At 52.5% G+C, this 13936-nt stretch overlaps 1 protein-coding gene across 3 annotated transcripts in view; it reads right to left on the bottom strand.

Moving 5' to 3' along the window:
- The window catches only part of LOC140426328 (metalloprotease TIKI2-like), a 575072-nt gene that overhangs the window by 43851 nt on the left and 517285 nt on the right, over nucleotides 1–13936 (bottom strand). The gene's annotated exons all lie outside the window — the stretch shown is intronic.

Here is a 13936-nt window from a genome sequence, read left to right as displayed (position 1 = left end):
CACACCTCACAAAGCAAACCCATGCTGACTTTGCAGCACTGAAAACATTCGAGTGTAGTGCAGCCAACAGGTCATGCCAAATGTTACGCTATAAGCTCTACCTGTTACTTTGAATGGGCTAGAGGCAGTGGAGAAGCTTAGCCAAAGAGCTTGGTCTGCAACACATGGCTGGGAAATCAAATTCTGCTGATCGAGCACTTCTTAAATGATGGAGCTCACCAAACAAAAAGGAAGTTGGTTAATTGTTTACAATGTCATAGCCAAGGTATAGGCAGCACTATTCCCTTTGATGCTGATTAATTGGAGCTCTTACTTCAGGAGGTGCATTAGAGGAGAGTGGGTCTACTGTGGCTGCATACCACCTTGTAATAAATATACCTTCTTCAGCCAGAGGGTGGCGAATCTGTGGATTTCTTTGCCGCAGAAGGCTTTGGAGGCCAAGCCATTGAGTGTCTTTAAGACGGAGATAAATAGGTTCTTGATTAATAAGGGGATCAGGCATTTCAAGTAGAAGGCAGGAGAATGGGCATGAGAAACATATCAGCCATGATTGGATGGCGGAGCAGAGCCGACGGGTCGAATGGCATAATTCTGCTCCCATATCTTATGGCCTGATGGTCTTAGGTGACAGCTGTTAACTGAATCCACATTGTCAGATAGACCCTTTTTCACTGACTGCAAATGGGAAATAGATTTGCTAATACTAGGATGGTAGTAAAGGTAATTGCAATCTTTGATTTTGTTTCAATTTTTGTGGCGCCGGTCCTTCCAGGCAGAACCCCAAAATGCCGAGACCTGTTCCATTACAAAATAACTTTCCAAGCATTTGTAAACATCTTTTCATTGTCTAAGCTGCTGAGCACACTTTCTTGAGGGTGAAGATGACAGGCAAGGATCAGAAAACAGACAGAGAAGCACCCGGCTCCTCTGCTTTTGGTTAATTTTTCAGTGGGGTAAAAACTTTTTATAAAACTTTTTAAAAATAATCTTTATCGTCATAAGTAGGCTTGCATTAACACCGCAATGAAGTTACTGTGAAAAGCCCCTAGTTGCCACACTCCGGCGCCTGTTCGGGTGCACGGATGGAGAATTCAGAATGTCCAAATTACTTAATAGTTTTATCTTTCGGGACCAGTGGGAAGAAACCGGACCACCCGGAGGAAATCCACGCAGACACAGGGAGAACGTGCAGACTCCACACAGACAGTGACCCAAGTCGGAAATCAAATCTGGGCACTGGTGCTGTGAAGCCATAGTGCTAACCACTATGCCACCTGCTTAGCAAAAGCTAAGCATTCTGAACAGTTGATACAGCCTTCCACTCATCAAAGTTCTTTGATTAAGTGGTTCGCTTACAAACAAGTGTCACTTCTCTGCACTGCAAACTATAAAACTGCATGCTTGAACGCAGTGCCTGAACTCCCACACAGTACAAGCATAGTTGGAATGGAGCCTTCTGGCATGTACTGTACAACCCTCGATACCCAGGTGTTTGATGACATACAAAAAGTGACTTTCGCACTCTGGGTAGAGGGAACATCTTATCCTTACGCATAACAATTGCTTTTCTCTCAAAGAACAGGCTTAGCTCTTCCAAATGCCGAATGCACTGTTAAAAAATGTAAGCTATGCACAACAGGAAGATCCCAAGTTAGTCGATCACAGTTGGACAAGCTTTAATTGAACACATCTCCTTTGGGCTGGGGAGTAAGAAATAAAATCATCCAAAATTTCTCTTCTGTGAACTCTGCTCAAAAGTGCACGTGTGCTAGCTGACATATGGTGGGGCTCACTTGTGATTCTCCATCCCCAGAACAAAATGGCCAGGTGATAATTAATAGGCTCTGTAAAATGTCCCTTGGAATAAGGAGACAATCAAAAACAAAAGCATATCCTGGCATGAGTCAGCATCTTCAAGAGAGTACAGGGAGTACTTGGAATTTGGGGGCACAAGTGAACATTAAAAAAAGAGTCATGCTCCCCAAAATGCTTTGAAAATTCAAAAAGTCCAAATAGGGTCAAATGCAGATTCCTTTAAAGAACTTTAATACAACTCAACTGAAGTCAGTTGGGATTCAGTGAGCAGATTCAACACTCATCACATTCATTTGACACAACAGGGCTGAGTAATAAAACTACTGGGCTGACATCCACAATAAACATACTGAGGCAGCATGCATCAGGAGTTTTCACATTTTAACAGAGACTCTCTTCCAAAGGGTCAGTAAACTAATACCAGGCCATCACAAACATCCAAAATCTGAGATTCTGGGAGGCGATCAGGCACAACAGAATCACTAACACTCCCCAGGCCCCATTCTTGTAAGCACACACCTTTGGCACATTACTGCAGTTCAATTTTCTTATTTGAACAGACTGCAAATGCTTAAATAAAGTCCTGGATACATTCAATATATCCTGTGTGCTTCCTTCAGCATTGGGAATCTTAGTAGCTATAATCCAATACTGTTACAGGGCTAGGCGAAAGGAGCAGCAGCGGGGCGAGAGGAGCAGCACGGGGCGAGAGGAGCAGCAGCGGGGCGAGAGGAGCAGCACGGGGCGAGAGGAGCAGCACGGGGCGAGAGGAGCAGCACGGGGCGAGAGGAGCAGCACGGGGCGAGAGGAGCAGCACGGGGCGAGAGGAGCAGCACGGATCGAGAGGAGCAGCAGCGGGGCGAGAGGAGCAGCAGCGGGGCGAGAGGAGCAGCAGCGGGCGAGAGGAGCAGCAGCGGGGCGAGAGGAGCAGCAGCGGGGCGAGAGGAGCAGCACGGGGCGAGAGGAGCAGCAGCGGGGCGAGAGGAGCAGCAGCGGGGCGAGAGGAGCAGCAGCGGGGTGAGAGGAGCAGCAGCGGGGCGAAAGGAGCAGCACGGGGCGAGAGGAGCAGCACGGGGCGAGAGGAGCAGCACGGGGCGAGAGGAGCAGCACGGGGCGAGAGGAGCAGCAGCGGGGCGAGAGGAGTAGCAGCGGGGCGGGAGGAGCAGCAGCGGGGTGAGAGGAGCAGCACGGGGCGAGAGGAGCAGCACGGGGCGAGAGGAGCAGCACGGGGCGAGAGGAGCAGCACGGGGCGAGAGGAGCAGCACGGGGCGAGAGGAGCAGCACGGGGCGAGAGGAGCAGCAGCGGGGCGAGAGGAGCAGCGGTGGGGCGAGAGGAGCAGCAGCGGGGTGAGAGGAGCAGCACGGGGCGAGAGGAGCAGCAGCACGGGGCGAGAGGAGCAGCGGTGGGGCGAGAGGAGCAGCAGCGGGGCGAGAGGAGCAGCACGGGGCGAGAGGAGCAGCAGCACGGGGCGAGAGGAGCAGCAGCGGGGCGAAAGGAGCAGCAGCGGGGCGAGAGGAGCAGCACGGGGCGAGAGGAGCAGCGGTGGGGCGAGAGGAGCAGCACGGGGCGAGAGGAGCAGCACGGATCGAGAGGAGCAGCAGCGGGGCGAGAGGAGTAGCAGCGGGGCGAGAGGAGCAGCACGGGGTGAGAGGAGCAGCAGCGGGGCGAGAGGAGTAGCAGCGGGGCGAGAGGAGCAGCAGCGGGGCGAGAGGAGCAGCAGCGGGGCGAGAGGAGCAGCACGGGGCGAGAGGAGCAGCACGGGGCGAGAGGAGCAGCACGGGGCGAGAGGAGCAGCACGGGGCGAGAGGAGCAGCACGGGGCGAGAGGAGCAGCAGCGAGGCGAGAGGAGCAGCAGCGGGGCGAGAGGAGCAGCACGGGGCGAAAGGAGCAGCACGGGGCGAGAGGAGTAGCAGCGGGGCGAGAGGAGCAGCACGGGGCGAGAGGAGCAGCACGGGGCGAGAGGAGCAGCAGCGGGGCGAGAGGAGCAGCACGGGGCGAGAGGAGCAGCACGGGGCGTGAGGAGCAGCACGGGGTGAGAGGAGCAGCAGCGGGGCGAGAGGAGCAGCAGCGGGGCGAGAGGAGCAGCACGGGGCGAGAGGAGCAGCAGCGGGGCGAGAGGAGCAGCACGGGGCGAGAGGAGCAGCAGCAGGGCGAGAGGAGCAGCACGGGGCGAGAGGAGCAGCAGCAGGGCGAGAGGAGCAGCACGGATCGAGAGGAGCAGCAGCGGGGCGAGAGGAGTAGCAGCGGGGCGAGAGGAGCAGCACGGGGCGAGAGGAGCAGCAGCGGGGTGAGAGGAGCAGCACGGGGCGAGAGGAGCAGCACGGGGCGAGAGGAGCAGCAGCACGGGGCGAGAGGAGCAGCAGCGGGGCGAAAGGAGCAGCAGCGGGGCGAGAGGAGCAGCACGGGGCGAGAGGAGCAGCGGTGGGGCGAGAGGAGCAGCACGGGGCGAGAGGAGCAGCACGGATCGAGAGGAGCAGCAGCGGGGCGAGAGGAGTAGCAGCGGGGCGAGAGGAGCAGCACGGGGTGAGAGGAGCAGCAGCGGGGCGAGAGGAGTAGCAGCGGGGCGAGAGGAGCAGCAGCGGGGCGAGAGGAGCAGCAGCGGGGCGAGAGGAGCAGCACGGGGCGAGAGGAGCAGCACGGGGCGAGAGGAGCAGCACGGGGCGAGAGGAGCAGCACGGGGCGAGAGGAGCAGCACGGGGCGAGAGGAGCAGCAGCGAGGCGAGAGGAGCAGCAGCGGGGCGAGAGGAGCAGCACGGGGCGAAAGGAGCAGCACGGGGCGAGAGGAGTAGCAGCGGGGCGAGAGGAGCAGCACGGGGCGAGAGGAGCAGCACGGGGCGAGAGGAGCAGCAGCGGGGCGAGAGGAGCAGCACGGGGCGAGAGGAGCAGCACGGGGCGTGAGGAGCAGCACGGGGTGAGAGGAGCAGCAGCGGGGCGAGAGGAGCAGCAGCGGGGCGAGAGGAGCAGCACGGGGCGAGAGGAGCAGCAGCGGGGCGAGAGGAGCAGCAGCGGGGCGGGAGGAGCAGCAGCGGGGCGAGAGGAGCAGCACGGGGCGAGAGGAGCAGCAGCAGGGCGAGAGGAGCAGCACGGGGCGAGAGGAGCAGCAGCGGGGCGAGAGGAGCAGCACGGGGCGAGAGGAGCAGCACGGGGCGAGAGGAGCAGCAGCGGGGCGAGAGGAGCAGCACGGGGCGAGAGGAGCAGCACGGGGCGAGAGGAGCAGCAGCAGGGCGAGAGGAGCAGCACGGATCGAGAGGAGCAGCAGCGGGGCGAGAGGAGTAGCAGCGGGGCGAGAGGAGCAGCACGGGGCGAGAGGAGCAGCAGCGGGGCGAGAGGAGCAGCAGCGGGGCGAGAGGAGCAGCACGGGGCGAGTGGAGCAGCAGCGGGGCGAGAGGAGCAGCACGGGGCGAGAGGAGCAGCAGCGGGGCGAGAGGAGCAGCAGCGGGGCGAGAGGAGTAGCAGCGGGGCGAGAGGAGCAGCACGGGGCGAGAGGAGCAGCACGGGGTGAGAGGAGCAGCAGCGGGGCGAGAGGAGCAGCAGCGTGGCGAGAGGAGCAGCAGCGGGGCGAGAGGAGCAGCACGGGGCGAGAGGAGCAGCAGCGGGGCGAGAGGAGTAGCAGCAGGGCGAGAGGAGCAGCACGGGGCGTGAGGAGTAGCAGCAGGGAGAGAGGAGCAGCAACAGGGTGGGACAAGCAGCAGTGGGGAGAGAGAAGCAGCAGTGAGGTGAGAGGAGCAGCAGCGGGGCGAGAGGAGCAGCAGCGGGGCGAGAGGAGCAGCAGCGGCGCGAGAGGAGCAGCAGCGGGGCGAGAGGAGTAGCAGCGGGGCGAGAGGAGTAGCAGCGGGGAGAGGAGCAGCAGTGGGGCGGGACAAGCAGCAGCGGGGAGACAGGAGCAGCAGCGGTGCGAGAGGAGTGTAATGATATGCATCACTGTATATACACAAGGGGTTAAGATAAATACAGTACAACTAAGTAACCACTAGAGGGAGCACCAGAGACGTATATATACATAGACAAACAGGATATCAAAGCTCTCTTCACAGAAACGGCAACTGGTGAGCAGGACGCAGACAGGCAGCTCAGATGTAACGCAGTATAAGTGCTGGAGAACAAACTCATAGAAATAAAGCATCTACTTCAACTGTAAGACTATGAGCTTTATTCAGACACAAGGAATAATACATGGTACCAGGTGACTTCAGAATGCTTACTAGAAGGCTACACAAGATGCAGACAAAGCAAGATCGAAAACAGAAGAAAACTTGGACGTGGGGAGACTTCGCTGAGTCGATGAAACTCGTTGGAACTCCACCGCAGCTGAAAACAACCGGTAATTTAAGTCATAGGTGGAAAATCTTTAAACAAACGTTCAAACTGTAAATCATAGCTAATGAGTTGAGCGCGGCCTCAGAAGAAATGAAAATGGCACTTCTACTAGCAGGACATGAAGCTAGAGAAATCTATAACTGCTTTAATTACTTGAAAGATGAAGACAACACTAAATTAGAAGTAATACTTAAAAAAATTGAAGATTACCGTAACACCAGTAACAATGCTGCTTTAAGACATTCAAAGCTCAGAGACCAAATTGCACAGGGAATGAGTTTTGCAAAACTCAAACAATCATCAGAACAAAAAGATTTAATGCTGGAAATCGCGGTTGACAAGTGCAGATCGCAAGAAAAAAATAACTTTAAGTTTCTAACAAGAAAAATGTTGGAAAAGTTATTTTCCATGGGTCTGAAGAAGTTAAAATGGCATCTGAGCACATTTTAAACTGCCCGGGGAACAAAGGACGCAAATCTGGGTCTGCACATGTGCAGGAAACTGCAGCCGCGCATGCGCAATTGAAAAAAGAAGTTTTGGGTGCAGATCGTTCTGCGCATGCACAGTTTACGTAAAAGCGCACAGTAAAGATTCCTACGCATTACGTCACGAGCGTCATGACGTCGGACAACTCGGACCACGCCCACTTAAAGGGGAAATGTCAGAAAATTAGAAAAAATAGTTTTAAAGCTACAAAACACAATATTTTTACCTCGAAAGACAGAACAATGCCCGAACTTCTACCAGCAGTTGAAAATAACCTCCGCAGCACCCTGGAACAAGCAGTTTGCACCACCCAAAGTGAAGAGCACAATGTCAAATCCGAAACCAAAAAAGATGATTTGTTTATCCAAGAATACTACTCAGACATGGCTGAGTTATTCGGATATGATGATCATAAAAGCATCCGAGACGCGGTTGGAAAGCTGAACACGACTCTACTCATGGTAGATGAATCCAATACCATGATGCAATGGCAGATCGTCGATACATTGGATGACAGCAACCTGTCAAATACCCAAGAAGAAAACGATGCCACACAGCGAGTACTGAACGACTCTGTTGAGAGAGCACAGATCGACTCCACAAAGACACCACTGCACGACTCCACACAGAGAGCGATGAAAGACTCCACAGAGTGAGCGATACAAGCCTCCACAGAGAGCTCGTTGACAGACTCCAAAATGGAAGCAACTCGAAGACTCCATAGCGAAGTCCATACATGGACAAGACCATGAAGGTCTATCAACCTTATCTGAGCAACCAGCAGTAGACTATGAAAGTCTACCAAGCTCACGTGAACAAAGACTATGAAAGTCTACCCAGCTTATTTGAGCCACCCGAAGAAGACTATGAAAGTCTATCCAGCTCATTTACCAACAAGAAGACACTGAATTTCTACCCACTGCATGTGAGACAAGTGACGAAGAAATTACAATTCCCATACAAGATGTGCAAGATCACAGTGAGACTGACAGATCTCAGCTCGTATATACAGAAGCACTCAACAATCAAAGTGAAACTACTCTCGAGTCTAGTGAGACCATGTCAATTAAAACCTCATCTACTCTAAACTACCCACCAGAAAATGAAATCTTGAAGATTTTGACTTCAGAAGAGGAGCACCAAGAAACCAAAGATGATTCAAGTGAACCTTGAATGACTCCAAAAGAGGACCACCAAGAATTCAATGATGATTCAAGTGAACCAGAAATGACTCCAGAAGAAGAGCACCAAGGAATCAAAGAGGAATCACATCAACCACAAAGGAGTGATGTCACCAAGATCAATGCAACATCAGGTCATTCTCACAATCCTCAAGAAGAAAAGCTCAATGATACATCAGATGCCAAAAAGGACACTGACACAAATAACTTTGAGAATGACTCGAATTATCCACACGGAACAGTCATTGAGCGCAACAAGAACAACAAAAACCACAAGAAACACAACAGAAACAAGAACAACAGCAGCAACACCAAAAACAACAAGAAGCACAACATGATCAACAAGCACAACAACAAAAACTACAAGCACGACAACAAAACTATAAGAACAACAAATACAACAACAAGAAGCATAACAAAGGCAACAACAGCAACATCAAGCATGACAAAAACAACAAGAACAACAACGGAAACAACAAAGACAGAAGTGACAAAAACAACAATGAAACAACAACTTGTACAACATGGTACAACTCTGCACATGAAGGACAATGTAACAGCACAGCTCAAAACAATGGCAAGAGTACAAACATACCATGGCATGACAATGAATCTCACAAATTCACATTTGCTCCACTACAAACAAGCAAACCAGCTTTCAAGGCAGATCACATACAGAATCAATACCGCAAACACAGAAAAAATTCCAGGTCAGACAACAAAGATGACATACAGAATCGCTACCACAAGCATAGAAAAAAAAGTCTAAATCACACAACAAAGTGATTTGACCATTCGAACACTTCATGATGACTTCCTGGATACTTAAACACAAGAACACTGACGACATTCATAAAGAAATGACAACATCAACATCACCACTTCAACACCAGAAGAAGAAAGCAACTCAACCGAACAAATTCATAAAGTTTGGACTCATAAATTTTTAAATTAAGATTGGACTCATAAATATTAATTGGTTTTGTATAATCAATATCATCACAACTTGCACATATCATCATTTATCTACCTGTTTTGTACAATTTTTCTTTAACAAAGTACAGAAAATATGTAAAAAGAAAAAAGGGGGAATGTAGTGATATGCATCACTGTATACATACAAGGGGTTAAGCTAAATACACTACAACTAAGTAACCACTAGAGGGAGCACCAGAGATGCATGTATCCATAGACAAACAGGAAGTCAAAGCTCTCTTCACAGGAACGGCAGCTGGTGAGCAGGACACAGATAGGCAGCTCAGATGTAACATAGTATAAACGCTGGAGAGAGAACGAACACATAGAAATAAAGCATCTACTTCAACTGTAAGACTACGAACTTTATTCAGACACAAGGAATAATACAAGGAGCAGCAGCGGGGCGAGAGGAGCAGCAGCGGGGCGGGAGGAGCAGCAACGTGGGGAGAGGAGCAGCAGCGGGTGGAGAGGAGCATCAGGAGGGTGGGCAGCGGGGCGGGACGAGCAGCAGCGGGAGGAGAGGAGCAGCAGCGGGAGGAGAGGAGCAGAAGCTGGGATGAGCAGCAGCGGGGCAGAGGAGCAGCAGCGAGGAGAGAGGAGCAGCAGCGGGGTGGGACGAGCAGCAGCAGGGTGAGAGGAGCAGCAGCGTGGGGAGAGGAGCAGCAGCGGAGAGAGGAGCAGCAGCGTGGGGAGAAGAGCAGCAGCGGGGAGAGAAGAGCAGCAGCGGGGAGAGAAGAGCAGCAGCGGGGCGGGACGAGCAGCAGCGGGGCGAGAGGAGCAGCAGCGGGGCGAGAGGAGCAGCAGCGGGGCGGGAGGAGCAGCAGCGGGGCGAGAGGAGCAGCAGCGAGGCGAGAGGAGCAGCACGGGGCGAGAGGAGCAGCAGCGGGGCGAGAGGAGCAGCAGCGGGGCGAGAGGAGCAGCAGCGGGGCGAGAGGAGCAGCAGCGGGGCGAGAGGAGCAGCAGCGGGGCGAGAGGAGCAGCAGCGGGGCGAGAGGAGCAGCAGCGGGGCGAGAGGAGCAGCAGCGGGGCGAGAGGAGCAGCAAGAGGGCGGGACTCCGCTGGGACCGTGTGGTGGTTGGTGTGCAACAACCACTCCAAATTAAAAGAATCCACACATAGGCATCTTCCACCCCACTGGTTGATGAGAATGATCTAGGATCTCTTTAGTCTGAAAAGCACGCCATTCCTGAACTGGCAGCTCCACCAAAATGTGAGTGAGAGGAAACAAGCCTACAGGCAACTGAAGGCAGAGGTGCAACAACAAACTCGTGACCTAAAGAACAGCTGGTGGGTGGAAAGAATGCAGGAGACTCAGCAACTCGCCAACAACCATGGTGTGCACAGCTTCTTCAGCGCAATTAAAACCTATCTACGGTCCAACGACCGAGGGACCCACCCACTGAGAGCCAAAAACAGAGGCTCATCAAGATGGAAAGGCAATCAACGTCCATGAACAAAGCCCTTCGAGGACCTCTTCAACCAAGACACAGCCTTCGACATAAGTGGCCTCAACACCACCCCCCAACACGCTACCCATCACCATCGTAGCTCGCCGTGAATGGAAAAAGCCATCCCACAGCTGAAAAACAACAAGGCCGGTGCTGCAGATGGAATCCCCACAGAAGTAGTAAAATGTGGCAGAGAGACACTCTTGACAAAAATCCACAATCTTATCACCCTTGCCTGGAAGGAAGTGAGCATGCTGGGTGATCTCAAAAATGCCTCAACTGTGACCATCTCCAAGAAAGCAGACAGGTGAGACTGTGGAAATTACAGAGGGATTTCTCTACTTCCACAAAGGTCATTGTGAGAATACTCCTTAACCACCTCCTCAAGTGGCTAAAGAGCTCCTCCCTGAGTCTCAGTGAGGCTTCAGCCTATTAGGAGGCTCAATGGACATCATCCTCAGTGTGCAACAAATCCAGGACATGTGCAGAGGGCAGCATCAACCTCTGTACATGGCCTTCTTCGATCTCGCAAAGGCCTTCGACTCTAAACCGTGAGGGATTGTGGAGCAGCTTCCTCAAATTTGTCACCATTCTCCGCCTGCTCCAGGATGACATGCAAGTCCAATGGAACCACCACAGACCCAGTACGTTGCAAACTCGGGTCAAACTCGGGCTGCGTCATCACACCAATGCTCTTCTCCAACTTCCTCGCAGCAACTCTCCACCCCATCACTCTGAGTCTCCCCACTGGAGTGGAGCTAACTCATCAGACAAGCGGAAAACAACACCTCCAGGCCAGAACCAAGACCGCCCCAACCTCCGCCATTAAGCTGTAGTACGCAGATGACGCGTGTGAGTGCACAGACTCAAAAGAGGCCGAGCTACAAACCATTGTCAACACATTCACCGAGGCATATGAGAGAATGGGTCTCAGACTAAACTTCTAATAAACAAAGGTTCTCTACCAGCCCGCATCTGCCACACAAAACTGCCCCCCCAAACATCAAGATCCATGGTGAGCTGTTGAACAATGTGGATCATTTCCCATACCTCAGGAGCCTCCTCATGTTGCGAGCAGACATTGACGACGATATCTAACAATGCGTCTGTGCAGTCTATGGACACCTGAGGAACAGAATATTTGAAGACCAAAATCTCACACCCAGCACCAAGCTCATGATATACAGAGCAGCTGTGGTCCCTGCCCTCCTGTTTGCATCAGAAACATGGACAATGCACAGCAGCCACCTCAAATGGCTGGAGAAATATCACCAATGTGGCCTCCGCAAAATCCTGCAAATCCACTGGCAGAATAGGCCTTCCAATGAGAGTGTCCTCTCCCAGGCCAATATCCCCAGTAGAGAGGTACTGGTCACGCTCGACCAGCTACGATGGGCAGGCCACATTGCCCAACACAAGACTCCCAAACAAGTGCTCCGAGCACCGCAATGGCAAGCGATCACTAGGCAGGCAGAGGAAACGCTACAAGGGCACTCTGAGAGCCTCCCTAAAAAATGTAACATCCTCACAGATGGAAATTGCTCGCCTTAGAACGTACAAAGTGGAGAAAAAGCATCCGTGAAGGTGCCAATCGCCTTGAGCGTCATAGGGTGAAGCATGCGGAGGCCAAGCCTAAACAGTGGAAGGAGAGTGCAGAATCCAGAGCGTCCCACCCACCTGATCAAACACCACTTGCCAAACCTGGCAGAGCCTGCGTATCCAGGATCGGACTATTCAGCCACTGAGAACCCACCTCCCCGGAGTGGAAGCACGACTGCCCAAGAGGAGAACAATCCAAAGCGACATAATGGCCACATAAAATCCCAAATTTGCCTTGATAGACTCAGATAAGTTAATTAATACAGGGCAGACTTAAGCTTTTGGCAGAAAATTGGCTGTAGTCGCCTGTTATATTTATTTCAAAGGGAAGGAAATTCAGGCGAGGTGTACATTAGGCTGCAACTTTCTCCTGCTGCTGGAGCAAATTAAAATCAGCTCATTCCCTCGTGACAAATGTGACCTCAGGCTAGGTACCTTTTTATGGTAATTAAAATCTGTTGATGGGGTCAGATGGCAGGTGCACTGCGAGGTCAGAACACCAGGTAGGATTAGGTTCACTCACAGGCGTGTTGGAAGACCTTGGGCGGGATTCTCCTGCAACTGGCTGGATGGTCCAATGCCGGCGCCAAGAGCGGCGCGAACGACTCCGGCGTTGGGACGACTGGAAGGTACGGAATCCTCCGCATTTCCGGGGGCTAGGCCGGCGCTGGAGGGGTTGGTTGCGCGCCGAAGGGCTGATGCGAGTTGGCGCATGCGCAGAGCCGCCGGCATGGTTCCATGCATGCGCAGACTGGCTGGTGTCTTCCTGCACATACGCAGGGGGTTTCTTCTCTGCGCCGGCCATGGCGGAGCCCCACAGAGGCCGGCATGGAAGGAAGGAGTGCCCCCGCGGCATAGGCCCGCCACAGATCGGTGGGCCCCGATCGTGGGCCATGCCACAGTGCCGCCCCTCCCCCCCCCCCGCCCACCGCGCCCCCCCAAGGATTCACCTGGCCGCCCTACAAGCCAGGTCCCACCGTGATGGACCATAGCCATTTCACACCGCCGGGACTGGCTAAAAACGGGCGGCCACTCGGCCAATCGGTGCCCTGAAAATTGCCGGGGTGGCCGCTGCCAACGGCCACCAACCGGCGCGGCGTGATCCCTGCCCCCACCCAAAAACCGGCGCCAGAGAATTCGGCAGCCGGCGTCGGAGCGGGAGTCACGCTGCCCCCCGGCGATTCTCCGACCCGGCGGGGGGTCGGAGAATCCTGCCCCTTAACTGCAATGGAAACAGGGGTGTGAGAATGAGTGTTCCACACTTCCAGACCAAGGGAGGAAATATTATATTATGTTATATCCACTTCCTCATATTCAAAAGTGGGTGTTAGGTTTGAACAGGACTGGACCCAGTCATCATGGATTTCATCGTTTAGCAGTCTGCTAATATTCACTGTCCCTACTCAAGCATGAAGTCTTGGCTAATATGCAGGACAATATCTGTTGTTTGTATTATATTAATTATCCTTTCAGGAGGACAGAGAATAGCAAGGAAAAAACAATGAATCATTTTGCAGCTGTGCAATCGATTAATTATTTAAAGAATAACTGCTTTCAATATACAGTAATGGCTACTGATTTAAATGCACTATTCGTGTACATCTAAATGGTCAAGATAAAGTTGTTTGGACTATTCAAGTGAATAATGCAGTAACATTTTTAAAGAGTTGATCTGTGCTACAAAGCATGTCTCTCTTGTGGGGACCATGAATTGGATTCAATTTGAATTGTTATTTGGAGCAGGCAAGGAGCTGGATTAGGGGTTTGCCCCTGTTCACACTCTGAGCCCTGGCTTTGTAACTGAAAAAGTAATTTTAAAAAACTCATTCATCTTGAAACTACTTAGAAAGGATATCAGCTTACACAGTTAACACAATCTTCCTGCCCTATTCTGTGGGAAGAATACCATCTCCTCAGCTGGTGCTTCTGATGCCCTTACACAAATATTTTTTTTAATGTTTGCAGTCTTAGTAGTTTATCTCACCAATCACATGCCACTAATGTTATAAGATCGCATTTCAAAAATAAAACGGTGACCAATTGCATTTATGAAATACACTTCATCCAACTCCCAGGACAGTTGTTTCTTGGTCTCTGAAGCCAGGTTCACA

This window comes from Scyliorhinus torazame, chromosome 7, assembly GCF_047496885.1.
Source record: "Scyliorhinus torazame isolate Kashiwa2021f chromosome 7, sScyTor2.1, whole genome shotgun sequence".
In the NCBI taxonomy this organism is placed as follows: domain Eukaryota; kingdom Metazoa; phylum Chordata; class Chondrichthyes; order Carcharhiniformes; family Scyliorhinidae; genus Scyliorhinus; species Scyliorhinus torazame.
The sequence above is the reverse complement of the archived record's forward strand: the minus strand, read 5'-3'. Positions and strand labels throughout refer to the sequence as shown.